General features: G+C 45.5%; 1 protein-coding gene across 5 annotated transcripts in view; it reads left to right on the top strand.

Moving 5' to 3' along the window:
- The window catches only part of LOC147008326 (leucine-rich repeat-containing protein 71-like), a 42,403-nt gene that overhangs the window by 23,767 nt on the left and 3,011 nt on the right, over positions 1-15,625 (top strand). For 3 of the 5 annotated variants that reach the window (XR_015053497.1, XR_015053502.1, XR_015053501.1), the window contains 3 exons: positions 3,592-3,683; positions 5,922-6,037; positions 10,847-11,596. The gene's annotated coding sequence lies outside the window, so the exon portion shown is untranslated. Of the gene's footprint in view, positions 1-3,591; positions 3,684-5,921; positions 6,038-10,846; positions 11,597-11,618; positions 12,482-15,625 lie in introns of those variants that run through there. The other 2 variants (XR_015053500.1, XR_015053498.1) reach the window with 2 other exon arrangements.

Below are 15,625 nucleotides of genomic sequence, written 5' to 3'. Positions count from 1 at the left end.
CTTTCCCCATTGAACCGCCGTATTGCATTTCGGAATGGTAGCGGGCTCTTTGATAGCCGATACAAGAATCGGGTCCAGCGAGGTCTGGCGATAATACACCGCTCGGTTATCCCGCTTAAGCGGTTCGTGTCCAAGCAGACCTCGCTGAGGTACGATCTCTCGGTGGGCTGCCCGCGCTTATAATGAGGTATCTCGACAATTCGGCGATTGACCCTGTCGCGCGCGGGTAGAATATTGACTAGGCCGTGGTGTGCGCTTGGAGCACACCCGTGACTGGTTTTCGGCGTTGTTCCGGAAAGTCGCGACTGAATTGTTCGTCCGGTGGGCGAGTTGGCCGCGATTCGGCTAAAAGCGGCTGTCCCCACGCCGGCGGGCGCGAAATTCGTAACAATACACAGAAATTCACGAGCACACAAATCAACACACAGGCCCTCAATTTATCATGAATTTCTCTTTCCGATCAACACGAATGACGCACTCCTGTGCAGGCCGATTGCAGCTCCTATAACACATTTTTTCCCATTTAAAGGTGAACATTTTCCGGAGGAAAAAGTATCATTGGAGTTTGAATATCTTCCTGGGAACCTACAAGTCAAATATAAACGACACAGTGAAACACTCTCACTCCAACCCATGCATTATTGAATATCACAAAATTACGTGATTCACATTTACATTGAGAATTTGTGTTACCCCTCCCCTCACCCCCCACCCCTCTCCCCAAGACCACCAGTAAAGATAAAACATCCCTGCACATTAACTGGGGTCATGGTGATCCTCTGCAGCAAGCCTGGATGTAATTCGCTCAGAACACAACTGGAGGAGGAGAGGCATGACAAACAAACGATTAAAAAAAACGTCGTGCAGAGCACAACACTTGCAAAATCTATCAAAACAAATTTCACCTGAACAATAATTGGTGGTTGAATTGAATGACCAAATTATGCAACTCTTAAAATTTCAGGTCAATCGGATGAAAATTGAATATTTTAGAAATCCCACCGAAGTTGTTGACCTTTGGCGTATGTTGACCTTTTGGTCGAACTTGACCTCGATAATAATTGGTGGTTGAATTCAGTAGGGTGATGTGAGAATCCTTTTCAAATCTCGTCAATCGGATGAAAATTGAGGATTTTAGAAATCTCACCAAAGTTGCTGACCTTTGGCGTATGTTGACCTTTTGGTCGATCTTGACCTCAATAATAATTGGTGGTTGAATTCAGTCGGCTGATGTGAGAATCCTTTTCAAATCTCTCGTCAATCGGATGAAAATTGAGGATTTTAGAAATCCCACCAAAGTTGATGACATTTGGCCTATGTTGACCTTTTGGTAGATCTTGACCTCAATAATAATTGGTGGTTGAATTCAGTCGGCTGATGTGAGAATCCTTTTCAAATCTCTCGTCAATCGGATGAAAATTGAGGATTTTAGAAATCCCACCAAAGTTGACCTTTTGGTCGAACTTGACCTCAATAGTAATTGGTGGTTGAATTCAGTAGGCTGATGTGAGAATCCTTTTCAAATCTGTAGGCAATCGGATAAAAATTGAGGATTTTAGAAATCCCACCAAGGTTGACCTTTTGGTAGATCTTGATCTCAATAATAATTGGTGGTTGAATTCATTTGGCTGATGTGAGAATCCTTTTCAAATCTCTCGTCAATCGGATGAAAATTAAGGATTTTAGAAATCCCACCAAAGTTGACCTTTTGGTCGATCTTGACCTCAATAATAATTGGTGGTTGAATTCAGTAGGCTGATGTGAAAATCCTTTTCAAATCTGTCGTCAATCGGATAAAAATTGAGGATTTTAGAAATCCCACCAAAGTTGTTGACATTTGGCCTATGTTGACCTTTTGATAGATCTTGACCTCAATAATAATTGGTGGTTGAATTCAGTTGGCTGATGTGAGAATCCTTTTCAAATCTCTCGTCAATCGGATGAAAATTGAGGATTTTAGAAATCCCACCAAAGTTGTTGACATTTGGCCAATGTTGACCTTTTGGTAGATCTTGACCTCAATAATAATTGGTGGTTGAATTCAGTAGGCTGATGTGAGAATCCTTTTCAAATCTCTCGTCAATCGGATGAAAATTAAGGATTTTAGAATTCCCACCAAAGTTGACCTTTTGGTAGATCTTGACCTCAATAATAATTGGTGGTTGAATTCAGTAGGCTGATGTGAGAATCCTTTTCAAATCTCTCGTCAATCGGATGAAAATTGAGGATTTTAGAAATCCCACCAAAGTTGTTGACATTTGGCCTATGTTGACCTTTTGGTAGATCTTGACCTCAATAATAATTGGTGGTTGAATTCAGTAGGCTGATGTGAGAATCCTTTTCAAATCTCTCGTCAATCGGATGAAAATTGAGGATTTTAGAAATCCCACCAAAGTTGTTGACATTTGGCCAATGTTGACCTTTTGGTAGATCTTGACCTCAATAATAATTGGTGGTTGAATTCAGTAGGCTGATGTGAGAATCCTTTTCAAATCTCTCGTCAATCGGATGAAAATTGAGGATTTTAGAAATCCCACCAAAGTTGACCTTTTGGTCGATGTTGACCTCAATAATAATTGGTGGTTGAATTCAGTAGGCTGATGTGAGAATCCTTTTCAAATCTGGAGGCAATCGGATGAAAATTGAGGATTTTAGAAATCTCACCAAAGTTGTTGACATTTGGCCTATGTTGACCTTTTATCCCTCTGATGTCACGATCACGAATCATATTCAAATCGCCAGAAATCACGTGACCACGCGGATAATATTAAAAAAAAAGGACGAAGAGGAACATGTACAATCAGTTGATAACATATCCCTAATCGCATACTGTAAAACATTTACTACAATTGGATAAGGAATTTGTAGGACCGGGTGGCGACTGACTTTAGAGTCCAACTTTGAAATGTGGTTTTCCCAAGAAGGATCGTGGCTAAGATTGAGACCCAGGAGATCGAATGACTGAACTTCCTCAAGATGATTGTTCTATGAAAGTGGATAGTGGGGGGAGGGGGGAGATAAATAGGTGTGGCAAGTCCAGTATGGTCCGAGTGTTTCCAGTAGGTTATATTGCCATGTGACAGAGACCTGTCAAGAGTAAGTCGTTTGTTAACCCATGAGGCTGAGGAGGCAGCGTATGTAATTTATAGACAGGGCAGATAGTAATATTGTACGTGTAAACACCTCTTGTTTGAGGTGCGTGTTCCGGAGAAGTACTTATAACAACTGCCATGGAGTATTTGTGGATGGAGAGAGAGCTGAGATTTCAGACCGAAGATAAATTTACCTCTTCAGGTAACGCAAACAACCTGACGGAGCTCTTGACGTCACACAAGAAATACAGAGCTCACAGGTGCAGAAATGGGCACAAATATTTTGCAATGATCGATCTTCTGTACTCCAAAAGGAGCCGCCTGTGCGTGCGTGCGTGCGTGCGTCCATGCATTCGGGTTCTACCCATTGGTTGAGGACTTTCAGTGGGAGTGAAAGGGGGGACATGGGGGATTTTGAGGGCTTGAGTGCTGTTGTTCCCTTTGTTATGTTGTGTCCTGATCTGTTCTGTGTCCTGGCTCTTCCACGAGCCTCTCCCAGGATCGACTAAAGATTTAATGAAGACGTCGAAGAACCAAGGATCGAAGCCAGGAACCAAAGAGAAAGGGACGGTGCGACCGGTGGAATCGGAGGTACGAGGCAATGCAAGTATGCCTCCGCATGGCCAGAGGCCGTTTGGACCATCACTCGTGTGTCATAGCCTGGTTATTGTACATATTAATTCACAGAACTTAATCCGTCCAATTAAACTTCGATTTTAATTGTTTGTTTGTTTACTTCCACTTAACATACAACTCCTGTAACGATAATATATACATGTAGACAAAAGAGTAACGTGACCGGATAGGCCCACTGAAAGGCCGGATCTGAATCCGGATCCTAAACCAAAATCTCATGGGCTTGTTCTCGTCACCGAACCAACTCATCCACCTGGTTTTATCATAACTCATCCACAACGTTTTGAAATATCATGATGTAATTATCATTTCTGGCCCCCTCTCTCAATGTAGAAGAACCACCTTGGAAATTAAAAAAAAGATGTATTCCCGGGATCTGGATTCGGATCTTCACCAAAACCGGAATGATTCGTCCTCGTCACACTCCCAACCTCTCCACCAAGTTTCATACGAATCCGTGCACAACTTTTTAAGACATCCTCCTCAAAGACAAATCGACAGATGGGGAGGTGAAAACATAACCTCCATCCACCTTTGGTGCCTGAGCTAAAAAAAAAAAGATATTTAAAGATAGCAGGAAAAAAAATTAATTCCAGAAGTTTAACGTCCATCCGAGGGACGTTGGTGCAGTGTCTTTCACACCGCCTTATCAAGAACGTTACATTCGTTCATCGTGCCTGTTGTTTGTGTCCTTTATGACATCCTTAAAAACAGGACGTTTAATGTTTGGAATGATTTTCAATCTTGTTTGACGACCAGACAGGTAGATGAAGTAAAACAAGGACAAATGTGTCCAAGAGCCACGTCCTAAAGGTTTTGTCTTCACCAGAAGAAGAACAAGAAGAAAAAGAAGAACAAGAAGAACAACGCGCAGCTCTCTTAGAGCCACATCTCGCTACGCGAGACGCGACTAAAAACAAACAAACATCTTTCTCCTCTAAACGGAGTAGTTATGGAGGCGGCAATAATGCACACCTTCTGTCATCGATCCGGCATGCTGGGACCAACAATCCGCATTTGTCACATCTGATGGGATTCCAATGCTCTAATGGTGGCGAGGTGCTCCATTTGAAACATGCGTTGGTGTCAAAGCCAGCGACGAATCGCTAATTCATAGCACGAGGATGATGAGCTGTCGATCGACGCAAAATGATGGCCACGACCCACTTGACCAGAAATTTCCGGGACACACCGTGTCGCTTACTCCTCATATATGGGGGACTCGAACCCACAACCTCTCCTCCCCCAACTCATCTCACCCGCGCTAGATCTATGAACCCCTGGAATCGGTGACTTCTCGGTTGAATCACCCTGACGACGATCAGATCTTCGATCCAGGAAACAACACCCTCATCAACCTGACGCTCATTGGAACGTTTCATCTGCAACATCTTCACAATGCACATCACCGAGGAGAGCACAATGGATGTCCAAGCAAATACCCCCCTCTTGAACACACACGAAGGAACTTCTTGACATATGTTAGGCAGCCTCGACATTTGCAGAAGGTAACTTGGGGAAATTCAAAAACAAAGTACCGGAAGATAATTGCCGGTTAATGAAAGTGAAAACCCCCCCAGTTCGAGTGTCGACCCCTTTTGGCTGTAACTTCATGGCTGATGCCGCAATCGCTGAGAGTTCATTCGGGCCTTGGGATGGACCAAACAATGCAGGCCGCAACCTTCGCCTCGTCTGAACACCACTTCACCTGCTTTTTTTCCATTGTCGCAACACCGATGAAACACATTTTGATAAACTCAACTATCCGTGCCATTCATTGTGCTCCGCAAGAAACTTTTCATCGAAATTGGTTGCGACAGGGACAGGATCCAGGTGGCTCATAAAACCTTGCGGTACGTCCAATCTTTTTCAGCACTCCATCACAGATCTTTGTACTCCAGCTGGATTGTCCCACACCATCACCCACACCTTAATCAATCATCTTCCGACCCCTGCTCTTAACTTCCCTCCTGGTTTTTTTTTCGTGTGCAGAGCAAAGATAACTGGCTTGTGCTGTGGGCGGTGACATGCTCTCCCGCCACTGCCTTACAATCCCTGATCCTCACCACCAACAAATCCAATTCCATGCTCTCCACCTCGAAAATAATTATGTGTCTTCCGAGTTACTGTTATCCCCACGCCATGAGTGAAGTGATGGTGGTGAAATGGTTTACCTGCGTGTGCACACATCAGGTAACCACATTGGATTGGCAGGGCTCGAAGCAATACTCAAGTCGTTGCGGTATCAAGCTGATGTTGATGACAACCGTGGAACAGGTTTCCAAGGAATCCTGCGCCTCCCTCTCAAAGTAAGCCTTCATTATTATTATTATTATTATTATTATTATTATTATTATTATTATTATTATCCCTTACCCGACATGTGTGTGCGGGTGTGTGAATGTGTGTTTGTGGTGTGAATTTTTACTCCATCATAATTCACCACTCTTTATATATTTCAACAGACTGCTCTCAATTCGACCCTTCCTTCATCTCGTGAATAAAAAGTCCGACTCTTACAATGTTTCTTCTCTCCATTCTCTTTTTTACTTTTTTTGTATTAATGTCGAGGCTCATATGAGAGCTAACACACACAACACACACACCAAGGGGGCATGAGAAAAGATGAGCGGGAGAGGGAAGGACATAACAGTGGGGAACAGAGACATTCGGAGATCTGTGGAAGGGAGAGGGATGGGATGGGGAACACGGGGTATACAAGACGGACACTTCATGGACTTTCAGGTCCTTACACGACAGGGAATTTCAGGAAGGAAAACAGGGAATTTGAAGGTGGGCTTGGGGTGGATTAACGGGGGTATAAAAGATCACGATTTTCGATGGAGGAAGATCAGAGATGGTGGTGAACAGCTGTTTTGAAGACCTGGAGCAAAGAATGGGATTGAAGAGAGTGAGGGAGTTTGTTCCAAAGGTGGGGAAAAAGAGGAATGAAAGAGTGAAGGTGAGCAGTGATTGTAGATTTTGGTAGTTTTACCAGAAGGGGGTTGCTGGCGGACCTTAAGTGCCCCATGGAAATATAAGGGGGGGGGGACATCTATCTTCGACACAGCAGAAGGGGGCGAGGCCAGAGAGGAGACGGTAGAGGACAGAAAGACCATCGACCTGCCTGGATATGGCTCTGATTTCATGCCTGGCTTTGAGGACATCCATCCATTGTTGGGAGAGTAGAAGCAGCATATCTTGGGAAGAGTGACCCGGTCTGAAACCAAATTGATGATCGGAAATCAAGCCATTGGAGAAGAAGAAGGATTTAATGTCTGATGGGATGATGGATTCCATAACCTTGCTGATGATTTGGAGAAGGATAATTGGTCTGGTGTTTCAGGGATCTGTTTTTGGCAGATGACCAAGCAGATGGCAGATGACCTTGATGAAATGAGAGGGTGAATAGGACGGAGATAGGGTGAGCAAGAGCAGATGAGCAGGTTTTTAAGGCATGTGGGCTGATGCCGTCTGGACCGCTTGCAGAATCTGAGTCGAGGTATGACAGCAAGCTCTCCACCTTGTCAGGAGAAAAGGACACAGAGTCCAGGGGCAGGTGTGTGTGACTGGGTAAGGTGGGTACAGCAGACTATGGGTTTTGGACAAGAATTCGATGCAAACACCGAGTTTAGGCACAGCACACATTTAAACATGAGGTGGGAGTGGAGGGGAAGCCGGAACCAGAGGTATTCCTGGGGGTATGGGGGAGTGAGTGCAGTGCAAGGAGAGTGAGGAATAGAGACTTTGATCTCAGGTCTCAGGAATAGACGAGGCTCAGGTCTGTCATACGGGAGGAGGTAGTAAACAGGGAGAGATATTCGGGAGTGAGAGACGTTTTGAAGGAGGAAGATTTCTGTTGAGAAGATGATATCTGGTTTGAAGATGGCAACCTGTATGGAAAGATCTGTCAGGTTTGAGCAAAGACCCCGGATATTTGAGGTCAACACTGTTAATGAAGAGGGAGGGAAGGAGGATTTGGGTGCGAGGGGGGGTAGTGGAGGGGGAGGGAGTAAGGAAAGGAGAGTTGTTGAAAGAGTGTGGGGCAATGCAGAAGAGCTCGGGGAGAGGGCCGTGTGAGAAGGAGAAAAGGCTTGGTGGTGCTGGGTTGTGGTGCGGGGTTGAGGTACAGTGGGGCGTAGTATGAGAGGGGGCAGAAGGCAGTTGAGGATTGGAGGAGGTGATGTGATGAGAAGTGTGGAGGGGGAAGTGTGAAGGTTGCTTTGAGAGGGAGGGGTGACTTGGCACTGAAGTTGGAAAAAAAGGACGATTGATGGAACACCAACAAGCATTGCAAACTGGGATTTATTATAATCTTTCGCTTAGAAATGCGACTCAGGACATAACGTGAGGGATGCGATAAAGGTGAATTAAGAGGCGAATCGGCAAATCAGACCAGGTCACTCGACCCTGAATACGCTGCTTCTGCTCTCCCAACAATGGATGGAGGTCCTCAATGCCAGACATGAAATCAGAGCCATATCCGAAGACATATCACGTGCTTTTGACACGGTCGGGCACCCTGCCCTACTCACCAAACTCTCTTCCCATTGTATCCAAGGCCATCTCCACTCATGGCTCGCAGACTTCCTCTACTGTCGCAGTCAACGTGTGGCCCTAAATGGAGTTCTTTCATCCCCTCTTCCTGTCCAGGCTGGAGTTCATCAAGGTAACGTTCTGGGCTCTGTTCTTGTTCTGGTTTTCATCAATGATCTCTCCGACTCTCTGGAAAATCCTCTTTTTCTCTTTGCTGATGATTCTACCCTCTGCCGTACCATCTGTCATCTCTCAGACCGGCAACAGCAGCTTCTTTGCTCACTGCAGATCTGGATAAAATCACAATCTGGTCCAACACGTGGAACATGTCTTTCAATCCGGACAAATCTCACACTGTCCCTTTGTCTCTCCGAAAGGACAGTCCTGAAAATCCCCCATCTACTTTCTCAACAAGGATCTTGAAGAAGTCCTTTCATTCAAGCTTGTGGGTCTCACCGTCTGCCGTGATCTTTCCTGGGAAATCCACATTTCCAACCTGGCCTCCAAAGCCAGTCGCCTCTCCCTTCCACAGATCTCCTCATGTATCTGTTCCCCACTGTTTTGTCCTTCCCTCTCCCACCACTCTTGTTTCCTGCCCCCGTTATTGTGTGTTGTGTGTTAGCTGTCATACGAGCCTCGACAATGTATATATACAAAAATAAATAAATAAATAAATAAAGTCACCACTGAAAAAGAAAAGACACACAGTACGAGCACAGCCAATAACAACACATAGAGCATGTGGTGTCACAACTTCGCCACCATGTTGTTTGGCACAGTGAGTCAGGCGAGGGGGATTTCAACCATGTGATGACTTGCCATTTTAATTAAGCCAAAACAATTGCAATTCTTCACCTTTTGTGCGATAGTTTTTGCAAAAGAAAACCGATCATAGTAACTATAACACTTTCCCTTATCCTGTCCTTTTTCAGAATAAACTTCAAAAAAAAAAAACAGTGTATTTGGGAGCACGAAGAGCAATGTCCATTTTCATGAAACTTCCAGTACCATCCATACCTTCGACCCAGGACAATTCGACCCAATATGTTATTATTATCCCCCGTTGGACGTACTCCAAAATGGGGGCTCGTGGACTTTCGGTCTCGACTTTCGTGCGTGTGCGTGCGTGCGTGCGTCCAAAACCAGATCTCGGACGCGTCCGCACCGATTCTATTCATGCTCGGCAAAAAGACGACACCTGATGGTATACTATACGTATGCACATCTTATTATTTTGCGATGCCATCAAATATGGCCGACTGGCGACCATTTTCGTTGTAAAAAAAAAAAACACCTGGAGTCGAACATGTCCTCGACCATTTCTCGGGCAAGCATTTACGGATCTCATTCAAACTTGGCACACGGGTCACGAATGATGGATTTCGTACGCACGTCTTGTTTTTTTTTTCCTGAGATCAGATTCAAGATGGCCATTCTATTACTTAAATGCGTCCCTAACCATTTCTCAGACGTGCATGGTCCAATTTTGTTCAAATTTGGTCCAAGCACAGTACACGACGGCGTACACGTTCCCCTCACTTTATTTTGCAATCTCATCAAAGATAGCCAACTGGTAGACTGGAGGTCATTTTAGTTGTAAACAATTTTTAGCCGCGTCTCGCGCAGCGAACACTGGCTCTAAGAGAGCTCCGCGTTGTTCTTCTTCTTCTTCTTCTGGTGAAGACAAAACCTTTATGGTGCGGCTCTTGGACACATTTGTCCTTGTTTTTTTTTAAAAAAAAGATAAAATGTGACAGCCCCCATTGTTTTATTAATCTTGCTGTAAGGAGTTAAAGGGCTAACCCATACATATGTACAACTAGTGGCCATTTCAACTTGCGGTGTTCAACATCAGGTTTTTTGTTTCAACTAAAATGGCCGGCAGTCGGCCATCTTTTGGATATGATGTCGAAAAAAAAATGGCGTGCTTATGTAAGCCATCATCCATCGTCTGTGTGCCAAGTTTGAACAAGCTCGGTAAATGCATCACCTGAGAAATGGCTGAGGACGTGTTCGACTCCAGGTGTGGTTTTTTTACAACTAAAATGGCCGCCAGTTGTACGTGCAATTCGAAAGTGAGTAGTGCTAACCAAGATGGCGACACTTCGGAAGGGTTATCCGGTGGCCTGTGTTTATTTATTTATTCATTTATTTATTTACAATTTTGTGTTTAGTCGCGTCTGTCGAGGCCAGAATTTTTACACCAACTTGAGCTTTTCTTCATTGAACCTTAATGTTGAGAATATGGAGAACACGAGTAAATAAAATGTACCGATTGTTTTTTTCGCGGTTCTTTTCGTCAACTTGAGTTCGAGTGCGGAGTGACGTGGACGGGCTTTGCATTTATGAGATGCGTTCCAGTTACCTCCACCACCGACGGTGGACGGAAGTCGTGTCTTCAGCGCCGTCTGTTTGTCTGTCCGTCTGTCCGTCTGTGAGTAGGATATCTCAAAAAGTTATCGACGCATTCAAACGAAACTTCGTGGACGGGTTGGGTGTCTGGAAATGACAAGTTGGTTCGATCTTGGTGAAGATCTGGTTTCCAGGTACGACGATTGTTTCATTGTTCTTGCCGTTGTCAGGGGAACGCCTTTCCAGCAAACTGTGAAGCCTTCTTGAACATTGAACGGATGTTGCCGGCACGAGATCCCATTGTGTGCAAGAAAACCAAGGAGGGAACAATCCCATATTCCTCCTTTTTCACAAACCAATTAATCAGGATGAGAACAAAATGGTTGTTCTCGTCCGTTAAAAAAAAAAAAAAAATCTTCATGATTTCATTTTGTCATTGTATCACAAGGACCACTCCTGTCTGACACATTCATGGATTCAATTACTTGTTGATGTTTCAGTCGCTGACCCTGTGTGTTTGTGCTTATTTGAATAATTTAGAATGTGAAGGATGAATGTAACGACTAAAATGTACACAAGAGCGTCCATCATCTCACTTGAGGTCTTACTTCAGTTTGGGCAGCTGTCTTCTCTTTCCCCTTCGCTCGGAGAATGAATGTGAGTCGTGGGGTTCGGGGATCCGTACTCGTCCACGACCGGTTTCACCGGAGGGAAGTGCTCTTTGACTGTCTGTCCATCTGTCCGTCCCACATTTTTCCCATTACCCCTTAACATGTTCAACTGAAACTTTGTACCAATAAAACTTCATTCCAATAAGTTGCAGAACAAATGTGAGTTTCAGGGTGTTTCGTCAATTTTTCACAGAGTTGCCCTTTTTTTGAACTGACAAAATATCACATCGGTCAGGGATATGTGTTGCAAAGCAATTATTGCTCTTGTTATTCGTGATTTATATCAATTATTTTGATCGTGGGGTTAAGAGCCTGTTTTCTAAATTTTCAGATGACACGAAGCTTGGAGGAAAGAGGAGGAGGATGACCAGATTCAGGGAAGTATTGATTGGGCATAAGATTGGTGGATTCCATTTCACCTGAAGACATGTAAGGTGCTGGGGATGGGTAAGAATAATGAAAATGGAAATTACATAATATACAAGGGGAGTCTTGTAGCGTGTCACACAGGAGAAGGAGCGGGGGGTGGTAATACATATGGGGGGAAAGCAGACAGGGCAAGTACCAGGTAGCTACAGGTAAATCTAATGGGGTTTGAGGTTGTATTCATAGAGGTATAAATTATAAATCATCGGAGGAAGGGTTAATATTATTGAGGAAAGCGATCGCCACCATCTGCTTGAGCACCAGCGCCCAGAGCAGTAAGACTTTATTATTATTAATATTATTATTATTTATTTATTTTTGCATGCAATGTCGAGGCTCATATGAGAGCGAACACACAGAACATACAACAACGGGAGCAGGAGATAAGAGGGGAGGGAGAGGGAAGGACAATCAGTGGGAAACAGAGACATTACGAGATCTGTGGAATGGAGAGGGATGGGGCGGGGTACATAGGGTAAACAACATGGACACGACAGGGACTTTCAGGTCTTCACACCACAAGGACTGTCCTTTACACCAAAGAGGTCAACCAGAGACCGTATCCTTGATATTCGTGTCCTCACCGAACGCAGACGAGAGTTTCGGCAGGGGCTGCTTGCAGCTTATGTTGATCTCTGTAAAGCGTTTGATTCAGTGACTCAGGATGCCCTATGGAGGAATCTTGGTCTTCGTGGGGTGCCACCAAAACTGATCGATCTGATGTCTGAACTCTACTCTGGTACTGAGAGTGCTGTGAAGTGTGGTGGTACCATCTCTGACTTATTTCCTGTTGTTACTGGAGTTTTTCAGGGGTGTGTACTGGCCACTACACTTTTCAGCACTTGTATGGACTGGATTTTAGGGAGGATGTCGGAGAGATCAAGCTGCAGTGCATCGTTTGGGAATGTCAAGATCTTGGACCTTGATTTCGCAGATGATGCAGTCATCTTTGCGCATACTCTGAATATTCTCTCGGGGGCCCTCGAGATGCTGAATGAGGAGTCGGAGCCGCTGGGATTACGGGTTTCTTGGGTCTAGACTAAGATCCAGGCTTTCAATGACATCTTGGATGCTGCTGTCTTGTCTGTGTCTGTTTGTGGTGAGGATGTTGAGGTTACGGAGAGATTCACTTACCTTGGCAGTGATATTCATGTCTCTGCTGGCTGTGAGTCAGAGGTCAACAGACGTTTGGGTCGGGCCACGGGAGTCATGGATTCACTGGATCATGGGGCGTGACGCTGTCGGTACCTGTGCTGGAGGATGAAAGTCCGAGTCTTCAGGTCCTTGGTGCTTCCAGTCTTGCTCTACGAATGTGAGACTTGGACTCTAACTGGACACAAAGTATGACCAGCGATAGCTAAGGATAACTGAGATGAGCTGAGATAGAGACTTAATTACTTTGCTACCAGGTCTTTTCAGAAAATCCTTAGCTATCGCCGGTCATACTTTGTGTCCAATGAGCGGTCGCTGAGAGACTCAAATGAGATTTGTTACCTGGGGATGGGTCACGGACTGCATCATCCATGAGCGTCAGCTGCTGCTGTGTGGACATGTGGCTCGTTTTCCTGACGTTGATCCTGCTCATCAGATTCCCTCAGCGAGGAAGCCTCGTGAGTGGAGGAGGTCAATGGGCCGACCACGTGCCTCGTGGATGCAGCATCTCAAGGAGATGGGGATGGGCCAGGCATCTGCCTGGAGGATGACCAGACGGAGGCCCCTGGAGTACCGGCGAAAAGTGGACACAGCGACACGCTGCTTTGCGCATGTTCCCACACAAGACCTGAGATGATCGACATGGCCACCAAAATTTAACATCAGGACCTGATCAGGACATCAAGACCTTATGTTATCACCCAAATTTGGCAGCATTATGACTGGTGGGTCTGGAGAAGAAGATTTTTGAAGGAATTTACCTCGATTTTCTCCTTGAGGTCATTTGACTGGAACGAGGTTTGTAATTTCTGTTTTCAGTCAGGAGAGGAACGTTGTTGCCAAATTTCAGCCGGATTGGCCCAGCGGATTGGCCGGAGAAGTCAAAATAGGAGATGGACGGATGGACAGACCTAAAGCACCCTGTGGAAAAATGGGGGCGACATATCTCAGACTGAGCGGGCGGGAGGGACGGAGAGGGGATGGAAGAAGACAGAAAGACCACCGATGTGCTTGCGGTGATTGAGTGAGAGGCCCAAAGACTCAACCTCATCGCGGGAGATGCCAGTGATCCGAAATGCCTTGGATTCAAGAGCGTGAAGCTGAGAAAGGTGGGAAGCAGGAGCACCAGCCCAGAGGGGAGAGCAGTACTCTGTCAGGCAGTGGAAGAAAGCCTTGCAAGTGGTCATGAGCTCAGGTGGGCTGAGGAAGGACTTTGCACGACGGATGATTCCCAGTCGACGACTGTCTTTGGCGGCCAGGTTTGAAATGTGGCTTTTCCAGGAAAGATCATGGCAGATCGTGAGACCCAGAAGCTTGAAAGAAAGGACTTCTTCCAGAGGATCGTGGAGAAAGTGGATGGGGGGTTTTCTCAATGGTCCTTTCAGAGAGACAAAGTGAGAGTGGGAGATTTGGCCGGATTGAAAGACATGTTCCACGTGTTGGACCAGTTTGTGATTTTATCCAGATCTGCAGAGAGTGAAGAAGCTGCTGCTTGCCGGTCTGAGGGATGACAGATGGTACGGCAGAGGGTGGAGTCATCAGCAAAAAGATAAAGAGGATTTTTCAGAGAATCAGAGAGATCATTGATGAAAACCAGAAAAAGAACAGGGCCCAGAATGCTACCTTGAGGAACTCCAGCCTGGACAGGAAGAGGGGATGAAAGAACTCCATTTAGGGCCACACGTTGACTGCGACAGGAGAGGAAGTGTGTGATCCATGAGTGGAGATGTCCTTGGATACCAGAGGAAGAGAGTTTGGTGAGCAGGGCAGGTTGCGAGATCGTATCAAAAGCACGAGATAGGTCTAAGGATATGGCTCTGATTTAATGTCTGGCATTGAAGACCTCCATCCATTGTTGGGAGAGCAGTAGCAGCATATCCAGGGTAGAGTGACCTGGTCTGAAACCAAATTGATGATTGGAAATCAAGCCATTGGAGAAGAGGAAGGATTTAATAACAGAAGCGATGATGGATTCCATAACCTTGCTGATGATTGGGAGAAGGCTGATTGGTCTGTAGTTGCAGGAAGCTGTTTTTGCACCTTTTTTATGCAGGGCAGTGATGTTTGCTGATTTCCAGGCAGATGGCAGATGACCTTGAGCAAATGAGAGGGCGAATCGAACAGAGAGAGGGTGAGCAAGAGCAGAAGAGCAGGTTTTTGGGACACGTGGGATGATGCGCTCTGGACAGGTTGCAGAATCTGAGTTGAGGTTTGACAGCAAGCTCTCCACCTTGTCAGGAGAAAAGGACACAGAGTCCAAGAACAGGTGAGTGCGACTGGGTAAGGTGGGTGGAGAAAGCGATGCGTTTTGGACACAAGATTTAGCTGCAAACACCGAGTTTAGACATTCAGCCTTTTCACGTGCGGTATCAGCAGTGCGGACATTTGAGGTAAGGGAGGGGATGGAGGGGGAACATACACCAGAAACAGATTTGATTAGACACCACCAGGATTTGGAGGAGCGAGAGAGGTTTGAAAGTTCATACTTTTCAGCTTAGAAAGATGTTATTTTCTGGCTCTCCTGAGGGTAGATACACACTTGTTTTGAGCTTTATGGAAGGAACTGAGATTACCCTCAGTTGGGTTTGCTTTCCATGAGGCAAAGGCAAGTTGTTTCAGGACAACTGCCTCGCCACAAGCTTCAGTAAACCAAGGGCGGGAGGAAGGGAAGGACAACTGAAGACGAGAGGGGATAAATCTGTGCATGAGGGAGAGCAAGTTTCTTTGAAAGAATTCCCAGGATGAGTTGATGTTTGAGAA

The sequence above is a fragment of the Eptatretus burgeri genome, chromosome 20, assembly GCF_056783735.1.
Source record: "Eptatretus burgeri isolate ZD-2024b chromosome 20, Ebu_testis_v1, whole genome shotgun sequence".
NCBI lineage: Eukaryota > Metazoa > Chordata > Myxini > Myxiniformes > Myxinidae > Eptatretus > Eptatretus burgeri.
Note: the sequence above shows the minus strand (reverse complement) of the source record. Positions and strands in the feature narration are given on the sequence as shown.